The sequence below is a fragment of the Mytilus californianus genome, unplaced genomic scaffold, assembly GCF_021869535.1.
Source record: "Mytilus californianus isolate M0D057914Y unplaced genomic scaffold, xbMytCali1.0.p SCAF_20, whole genome shotgun sequence".
Lineage (NCBI taxonomy): Eukaryota > Metazoa > Mollusca > Bivalvia > Mytilida > Mytilidae > Mytilus > Mytilus californianus.
The window spans coordinates 9,098,279-9,108,444 of record NW_026262669.1 but is presented as its reverse complement, the minus strand read 5'-3'; the positions used below and the strand labels follow the sequence as shown (position 1 = coordinate 9,108,444).

Here is a 10,166-nt window from a genome sequence, read left to right as displayed (position 1 = left end):
AAAACCTACCAGTCACATGACATAAAAGTGACAACAATCTACCAGTCACATGACATAAAAGTTACAACAATCTACCAGTCACATGACATAAAAGTGACAACAATCTACCAGTCACATGACATATAAAAAGTGACAACAATCTACCAGTCACATGACATAAAAGCGACAACAATCTACAAGTCACATGACAATAATCTACCAGTCACATGACATAAAAGCGACAACAATCTACCAGTTACATGACATAAAAGCGACAACAATCTACCAGTCACATGACATAAAAGTGACAACAATCTACCAGTCACATGACATAAAAGTGAACAAGCTATCTATCAGGGCAGTTATATTGCATGAGTTAATTTGGCTTGAATTATTTTGAACTTGAGCATTTGTGCAAAATCTGCCACCAATTGTAGATTATGTATGAACTGATAAGGTCCGTTATAGCAATAAAGTTATTTTCTTGGTAATTAGGGATTTACACCTATCAGGACTCGGAAATTGATAATTCATTTTTTTCGAGAAAGAATACTTTATTTTTTGGGGAATTCGGGATGACACTCCCTCCTACTCCTACCTAATAATCAGCTGTGTAAGTAATAAACATTGTTAATGAAAAATGAACATAAAAACAACTTATTAATATTCCATTGTGAATACCAGGTGATTATAATCTTTTTATTCATCAAACAGAATGTCCGAAGAGCAAGTATGGTATAGGATGCAATACCACATGTAACTGTGAGAACCAAGCATACTGTCGACCAAGTGATGGCTTCTGTAAATGTTTTCCTGGTTACATGGGAGTCACATGTTCTCAAAGTAAGTCACATGATCTCAGAGTAAGTCACATGGTCTCAAAGTAAGTCAAATGATCTCTATTTTTATGCCCCTCGCCAGTGTTAACCTTGTCTTTCTGTACGTCCTTCCATATGTACATCGCAAAATGGTTTCCGTTCTCTAACTTAAGTTTGCCTCAACCAAATGTTATAAAACTTATACACAATCCTTTTTATTATAAAACTCAGATCAAGTTTGGAATTTGGGTGGCATCACTTTAATTGATCTTGAGTTACGTCCCTTTATAATGGTATATGGAATTGATCTGTGTCCAATGGTCACATTCTCCATTTAATTTTTTTTCACATGACTTATATGTTTTATGGCACTGCATTGCACTTAGTATCCCGGATATATTATATATTAGGTATCCAGTAAGCAAAATACATTGAAGATTCATGAAAAGTACTGAAAGTCTCCATAAAGGGTAAGCCAGTCTGTTTTTAGGGGGGAATACATTGCACAAAATATCTGAACTAATGATAAAGATATGTGGGATATATTTCAATGAGACAACAAACCATAACAATAATAATCCAAAGGTATCTAAAGTGATTCATACAGTCGTCAACATCAACAATAGACAGGTGACTATACATACAGTCGTCAACAATAGACATGTGTCACTACATACAGTCGTCAACAATAGACATGTGTCTCTACATAGTCGTCAACAATAGTCAGGTGTCTCTACATACAGTCAACAATAATAGACAGGTGTCTCTACAATCATTCGTCAACAATAGACAGGTGTCTCTACATACAGTCGTCAACAATAGACAGGTGTCAAAATATACAGTCGTCAACAATAGACAGGTGTCTCTACATAGTCGTCAACAATAGACAGGTGTATCTACATACAGTCAACAACAATAGACAGGTGTCTCTACAAACAATCGTCACCAATAGACAGGTGTCTCTACATACAGTCGTCAATAATACACAGGTGTCTATACATACAGTCGTCAACAATAGACAGGTTTCTCTTCATGCAGTAGTCGACAATAGACAGGTGTCTCTGCATACAGTCGTCAACAATAGACAGGTGTCTCTACATACAGTCGTCAACAATAGACAGATATCTCTACAAACAGTCCTCAACAATAGACAGGTGTCTATATATACAGGCGTCAACAATATACAAGTGTCTTTTCATACAGTCGTCAACAATAGACAGGTGTCTTTACATACAGTCGTCAACAATAGACAGGTGTCTTTACATACAATTGTCAACAATATACAGGTGTCTCTACATACAATCGTCAACAATATACAAGTGTCTCTACATACAATCGTCAACAATAGACAGGTATCTTTACATACAATCGTCAACAACAGACAGGTATCTTTACATACAATCGTCAACAATAAACAGGTGTCTTTACATACAGTCGTCAACACTAGACAGGTGTCTCTACATAGTCAACAACAATAAACAGGTGTCTCTACATAGTTGTCAACAATAGACAGGTATCTCTACATAAAGTCAACAATAGACAGGTGTCTATATATAGTCAACAATAGACAGGTATCTCTACATACAGTCAACAATAGACAAGTGTCTATATATAGTGAACAATAGACAGGTGTCTCTACATGGTCTTTTCATACAATCGTCAACAATAGACAGGTGTCTCTACATACAGTCATAAACAAAAGACAGGTGTCTCTACATAGTCAACAACAATAGACAGGTGTCTCTACATAGTTGTCAACAATAGACAGTTATCTCTACATACAGTCAACAATAGACAGGTGTCTATATATAGTCAACAATAGACAGGTATCTCTACATACAGTCAACAATAGACAGGTGTCTATATATAGTCAACAATAGACAGGTGTCTATATATACAGTTGTCAACAATAGACAGGTGTCTTTACATGCAGTTGTTAACAATAGACAGGTGTCTCTACATAGTCGTCAACAATAGACAGGTGTCTATACATACAGTCGTCAACAATAGACAGGTGTCTCTACATACAGTCTTTACATACAATCGTCAACAATAGACAGGTGTCTATACATAGTCGTCAACAATAGACAGGTGCCACTACATACAGTCGTCAACAATAGACATGTGTCTCTACATAGTCGCCAACAATAGACAGGTGTCTCTACATACAGTCAACAACAATATACAGATGTCTCTACAAACAGTCCTCAACAATATACAGGTGTCTCTACATGCAGTCCTCAACAATAGACATGTGTCACTACATACAGTCCTCAACAATAGACAGGTGTCTCTACATACAGTCGTCAACAATAGACAGGTGTCTTTACATACAGTCGTCAACAATAGACAGGTGTCTCTACATACAGTCGTCAACAATAGACAGGTGTCTTTACATACAGTCGTCAACAATAGACAGGTGTCTCTACATGGTCTTTTCATACAATCGTCAGCAATAGACAAGTGTCTCTACATACAGTCATAAACAAAAGACAGGTGTCTCGACATAGTCAAGAACAATAGACAGGTGTCTCTACATAGTTGTCAATAATAGACAGGTATCTCTACATACAGTCAACAATAGACAGGTGTCTATATATATTCAACAATAGACAGGTATCTCTACATATAGTCAACAATAGACAGGTGTCTATATATAGTGAACAATAGACAGGTGTCTATACATACAGTAGTCAACAATAGACAGGTGTCTCTACATACAGTCGTCAACAATAGACAGGTGTCTCTACATACAGTCGTCAACAATAGACAGGTGTCTATACATACAGTCGTTAACAATAGACAGGTGTCTATACATACAGTCGTCAACAATAGACAGGTGTCTATGCATACAGTCGTCAACAATAGACAGGTGTCTCTACATACAGTAGTCAACAATAGACAGGTGTCTCTACATACAGTAGTCAACAATAGACAGGTGTCTCTACATACAGTCCTCAACAATATACAGGTGTATCTACATGCAGTCCTCAACAATAGACATGTGTCACTACATACAGTCCTCAACAATAGACAGGTGTCTCTACAAACAGTCGTCATCAATAGACAAGTGTCTATATATACAGGCGTCAACAATAGACAAGTGTCTTTACATACAGTCGTCAAAAATAGACAGGCGTCTTTACATACAGTCGTCAAAAATAGACAGGCGTCTTTACATACAATCGTCAACAATAGACAGGTGTCTCTACATACAGTTGTCAACAATAGACATGTGTCTCTATATACAGTAGTCAACAAAAGACAGGTGTCTCTACCTACAGTCGTCAACAATAGACAGGTGTCTCTACATACAGTCGTTAACAATAGACAGGTGTCTCTACATACAGTCGTCAACAATAGACAGGTGTCTATACATACAGTCGTCAACAATAGACAGGTGTCTTTACATACAGTCGTCAACAATAGACAGGTGTCTCTACATACAGTCGTCAACAATAGACAGGTGTCTTTACATACAGTCGTCAACAATAGACAGGTGTCTCTACATGGTCTTTTCATACAATCGTCAGCAATAGACAAGTGTCTCTACATACAGTCATAAACAAAAGACAGGTGTCTCGACATAGTCAAGAACAATAGACAGGTGTCTCTACATAGTTGTCAATAATAGACAGGTATCTCTACATACAGTCAACAATAGACAGGTGTCTATATATATTCAACAATAGACAGGTATCTCTACATATAGTCAACAATAGACAGGTGTCTATATATAGTGAACAATAGACAGGTGTCTATACATACAGTAGTCAACATTAGACAGGTGTCTCTACATACAGTCGTCAACAATAGACAGGTGTCTCTAAATACAGTCGTCAACAATAGACAGGTGTCTATACATACAGTCGTTAACAATAGACAGGTGTCTATACATACAGTCGTCAACAATAGACAGGTGTCTATGCATACAGTCGTCAACAATAGACAGGTGTCTCTACATACAGTAGTCAACAATAGACAGGTGTCTCTACATACAGTAGTCAACAATAGACAGGTGTCTCTACATACAGTCCTCAACAATATACAGGTGTCTCTACATGCAGTCCTCAACAATAGACATGTGTCACTACATACAGTCCTCAACAATAGACAGGTGTCTCTACAAACAGTCGTCATCAATAGACAAGTGTCTATATATACAGGCGTCAACAATAGACAAGTGTCTTTACATACAGTCGTCAAAAATAGACAGGCGTCTTTACATACAGTCGTCAACAATAGACAGGTGTCTCTACATGGTCTTTTCATACAATCGTCAGCAATAGACAAGTGTCTCTACATACAGTCTTAAACAAAAGACAGGTGTCTCGACATAGTCAACAACAAAAGACAGGTGTCTCTACATAGTTGTCAATAATAGACATGTATCTCTACATACAGTCAACAATAGACAGGTGTCTATATATAGTCAACAATAGACAGGTATCTCTACATATAGTCAACAATAGACAGGTGTCTATATATAGTGAACAATAGACAGGTGTCTATACATACAGTAGTCAACAATAGACAGGTGTCTCTACATACAGTCGTCAACAATAGACAGGTGTCTCTACATACAGTCGTCAACAATAGACAGGTGTCTATACATACAGTCGTTAACAATAGACAGGTGTCTATACATGCAATAGTCAACAATAGACAGGTGTCTCTACATACAGTAGTCAACAATAGACAGGTGTCTATACATACAGTAGTCAACAATAGACAGGTGTCTCTACATACAGTCGTTAACAATAGACAGGTGTCTCTACATACAGTCGTCAACAATAGACAGGTGTCTCTACATACAGTCGTCAACAATAGACAGGTGTCTCTACATACAGTCGTCAACAATAGACAGGTGTCTATACATACAGTCGTCAACAATAGACTGGTGTCTATACATACAGTCGTCAACAATAGACAGGTGTCTCTACATACAGTCGTCAACAATAGACAGGTGTCTATACAAACAGTCGTCAACAATAGACAGGTGTCTCTACATGGTCTTTTCATACAATCGTCAGCAATAGACAAGTGTCTCTACATACAGTCATAAACAAAAGACAGGTGTCTCGACATAGTCAACAACAATAGACAGGTGTCTCTACATACAGTTGTCAACAATAGACATGTGTCTCTATGTACAGTAGTCAACAAAAGACAGGTGTCTCTACCTACAGTCGTCACCAATAGACAGGTGTCTATACATACAGTCGTTAACAATAGACAGGTGTCTATACATACAGTAGTCAACAAAAGACAGGTGTCTCTACATGCAGTCCTCAACAATAGACATGTGTCACTACATACAGTCCTCAACAATAGACAGGTGTCTCTACAAACAGTCGTCATCAATAGACAGGTGTCTCTACATGGTCTTTTCATACAATCGTCAGCAATAGACAAGTGTCTCTACATACAGTCATAAACAAAAGACAGGTGTCTCGACATAGTCAACAACAAAAGACAGGTGTCTCTACATAGTTGTCAATAATAGACAGGTATCTCTACATACAGTCAACAATAGACAGGTGTCTATATATAGTCAACAATAGACAGGTATCTCTACATATAGTCAACAATAGACAGGTGTCTATATATAGTGAACAATAGACAGGTGTCTATACATACAGTAGTCAACAATAGACAGGTGTCTCTACATACAGTTGTCAACAATAGACATGTGTCTCTATATACAGTAGTCAACAAAAGACAGGTGTCTCTACCTACAGTCGTCAACAATAGACAGGTGTCTATACATACAGTCTTAACATACAATCGTCAACAATAGACAGGTGTCTCTACATACAGTTGTCAACAATAGACATGTGTCTCTATATACAGTAGTCAACACAAGACAGGTGTCTCTACCTACAGTCGTCAACAATAGACAGGTGTCTCTACATACAGTCGTTAACAATAGACAGGTGTCTCTACCTACAGTCGTCAACAATAGACAGGTGTCTCTACATACAGTCGTTAACAATAGACAGGTGTCTCTACATACAGTCGTCAACAAAAGACAGGTGTCTATACATACAGTCGTCAACAATAGACAGGTGTCTCTACATACAGTCGTCAACAATAGACAGGTGTCTTTACATACAGTCGTCAACAATAGACAGGTGTCTCTACATGGTCTTTTCATACAATCGTCAGCAGTAGACAAGTGTCTCTACATACAGTCATAAACAAAAGACAGGTGTCTCGACATAGTCAACAACAATAGACAGGTGTTTCTACATAGTTGTCAATAATAGACAGGTATCTCTACATACAGTCAACAATAGACAGGTGTCTATATATAGTCAACAATAGACAGGTATCTCTACATATAGTCAACAATAGACAGGTGTCTATATATAGTGAACAATAGACAGGTGTCTATACATACAGTAGTCAACAATAGACAGGTGTCTCTACATACAGTCGTCAACAATAGACAGGTGTCTATACATACAGTCGTTAACAATAGACAGGTGTCTATACATACAGTCGTCAACAATAGACAGGTGTCTATGCATACAGTCGTCAACAATAGACAGGTGTCTCTACATACAGTCCTCAACAATATACAGGTGTCTCTACATGCAGTCCTCAACAATAGACATGTGTCACTACATACAGTCCTCAACAATAGACAGGTGTCTCTACAAACAGTCGTCATCAATAGACAAGTGTCTATATATACAGGCGTCAACAATAGACAAGTGTCTTTACATATAGTCGTCAAAAATAGACAGGTGTCTTTACATACAGTCGTCAACAATAGACAGGTGTCTCTACATGGTCTTTTCATACAATCGTCAGCAATAGACAAGTGTCTATACATACAGTCATAAACAAAAGACAGGTGTCTCGACATAGTCAACAACAAAAGACAGGTGTCTCTACATAGTTGTCAATAATAGACAGGTATCTCTACATACAGTCAACAATAGACAGGTGTCTATATATAGTCAACAATAGACAGGTATCTCTACATATAGTCAACAATAGACAGGTGTCTATATATAGTGAACAATAGACAGGTGTCTATACATACAGTAGTCAACAATAGACAGGTGTCTCTACATACAGTTGTCAACAATAGACATGTGTCTCTATATACAGTAGTCAACAAAAGACAGGTGTCTCTACCTACAGTCGTCAACAATAGACAGGTGTCTCTACATACAGTCGTTAACAATAGACAGGTGTCTCTACATACAGTCGTCAACAATAGACAGGTGTCTATACATACAGTCGTCAACAATAGACAGGTGTCTCTACATACAGTCGTCAACAATAGACAGGTGTCTATACAAACAGTCGTCAACAATAGACAGGTGTCTATACATACAGTCTTAACATACAATCGTCAACAATAGACAGGTGTCTCTACATACAGTTGTCAACAATAGACATGTGTCTCTATATACAGTAGTCAACAAAAGACAGGTGTCTCTACCTACAGTCGTCAACAATAGACAGGTGTCTATACATACAGTCGTCAACAATAGACAGGTGTCTATGGATACAGTCGTCAACAATAGACAGGTGTCTCTACATACAGTAGTCAACAATAGACAGGTGTCTCTACATACAGTAGTCAACAATAGACAGGTGTCTCTACATACAGTCCTCAACAATATACAGGTGTCTCTAATGCAGTCCTCAACAATAGACATGTGTCACTACATACAGTCCTCAACAATAGACAGGTGTCTCTACAAACAGTCGTCATCAATAGACAAGTGTCTATATATACAGGCGTCAACAATAGACAAGTGTCTTTACATACAGTCGTCAAAAATAGACAGGTGTCTTTACATACAGTCGTCAACAATAGACAGGTGTCTCTACATGGTCTTTTCATACAATCGTCAGCAATAGACAAGTGTCTCTACATACAGTCATAAACAAAAGACAGGTGTCTCGACATAGTCAACAACAAAAGACAGGTGTCTCTACATAGTTGTCAATAATAGACAGGTATCTCTACATACAGTCAACAATAGACAGGTGTCTATATATAGTCAACAATAGACAGGTATCTCTACATATAGTCAACAATAGACAGGTGTCTATATATAGTGAACAATAGACAGGTGTCTATACATACAGTAGTCAACAATAGACAGGTGTCTCTACATACAGTCGTCAACAATAGACAGGTGTCTCTACATACAGTCGTCAACAATAGACAGGTGTCTATACATACAGTCGTTAACAATAGACAGGTGTCTATACATACAGTCGTCAACAATAGACAGGTGTCTATGCAAACAGTCGTCAACAATAGACAGGTGTCTCTACATACAGTAGTCAACAATAGACAAGTGTCTCTACATACAATAGTCAACAATAGACAGGTGTCTCTACATACAGTAGTCAACAATAGACAGGTGTCTATACATACAGTAGTCAACAATAGACAGGTGTCTCTACTTACAGTCGTCAACAATAGACAGGTGTCTCTACATACAGTCGTCAACAATAGACAGGTGTCTATACATACAGTCGTCAACAATAGACAGGTGTCTATACATACAGTCGTCAACAATATACAGGTGTCTCTACATACAGTCGTCAACAATAGACAGGTGTCTATACATACAGTCGTCAACAATAGACAGGTGTCTATACATACAGTCTTAACATACAATCGTCAACAATAGACAGGTGTCTCTACATACAGTTGTCAACAATAGACATGTGTCTCTATATACAGTAGTCAACAACAGACAGGTGTCTCTACCTACAGTCGTCAACAATAGACAGGTGTCTCTACATACAGTCGTTAACAATAGACAGGTGTCTCTACATACAGTCGTCAACAATAGACAGGTGTCTATACATACAGTCGTCAACAATAGACAGGTGTCTCTACATACAGTCGTCAACAATACACATGTGTCTATACAAACAGTCATCAACAATAGACAGTTGTCTGTACAATTTGAATATAAATATTGGTTTCTAGTGATATTGTTCAGTTTATGAACTATAATCAATGTTTTTTGTTGTGTTTACAGCCTGCACTACTGGGTATTATGGAGAAAACTGTGCTAAACAATGTCAGTGTACAGAAAAACAGGAATGCAACCCAGTGTATGGATGTATAGATATGTGTAAACAGAAAATTAGGAATGTAACCCTAATCTACAATGCTATGTCAATTAAGAGTACAGAGAAGATCTATCATCTGAAATTAACTGACATTTCAAGGAAAGTAATTTATCCTTGACCTTTAAGGTATATAAATAAAAACGATAGAATCTTTTCATACTTTGCCAAAAGTAATACGTATTGAGATATGTTCAAAAGAATGATAAAACAGATAAGTTACCGGGCTTGTTGTGAAAAAATGACGGAAAG

The 10,166-nt window shown here is 37.6% G+C and overlaps 1 protein-coding gene across 2 annotated transcripts in view; it reads right to left on the bottom strand.

The window, feature by feature from the left end:
* Positions 1–10,166, bottom strand: part of LOC127731750 (alpha-(1,3)-fucosyltransferase 7-like) — a 637,348-nt gene that overhangs the window by 39,768 nt on the left and 587,414 nt on the right. The window lies entirely within an intron of this gene.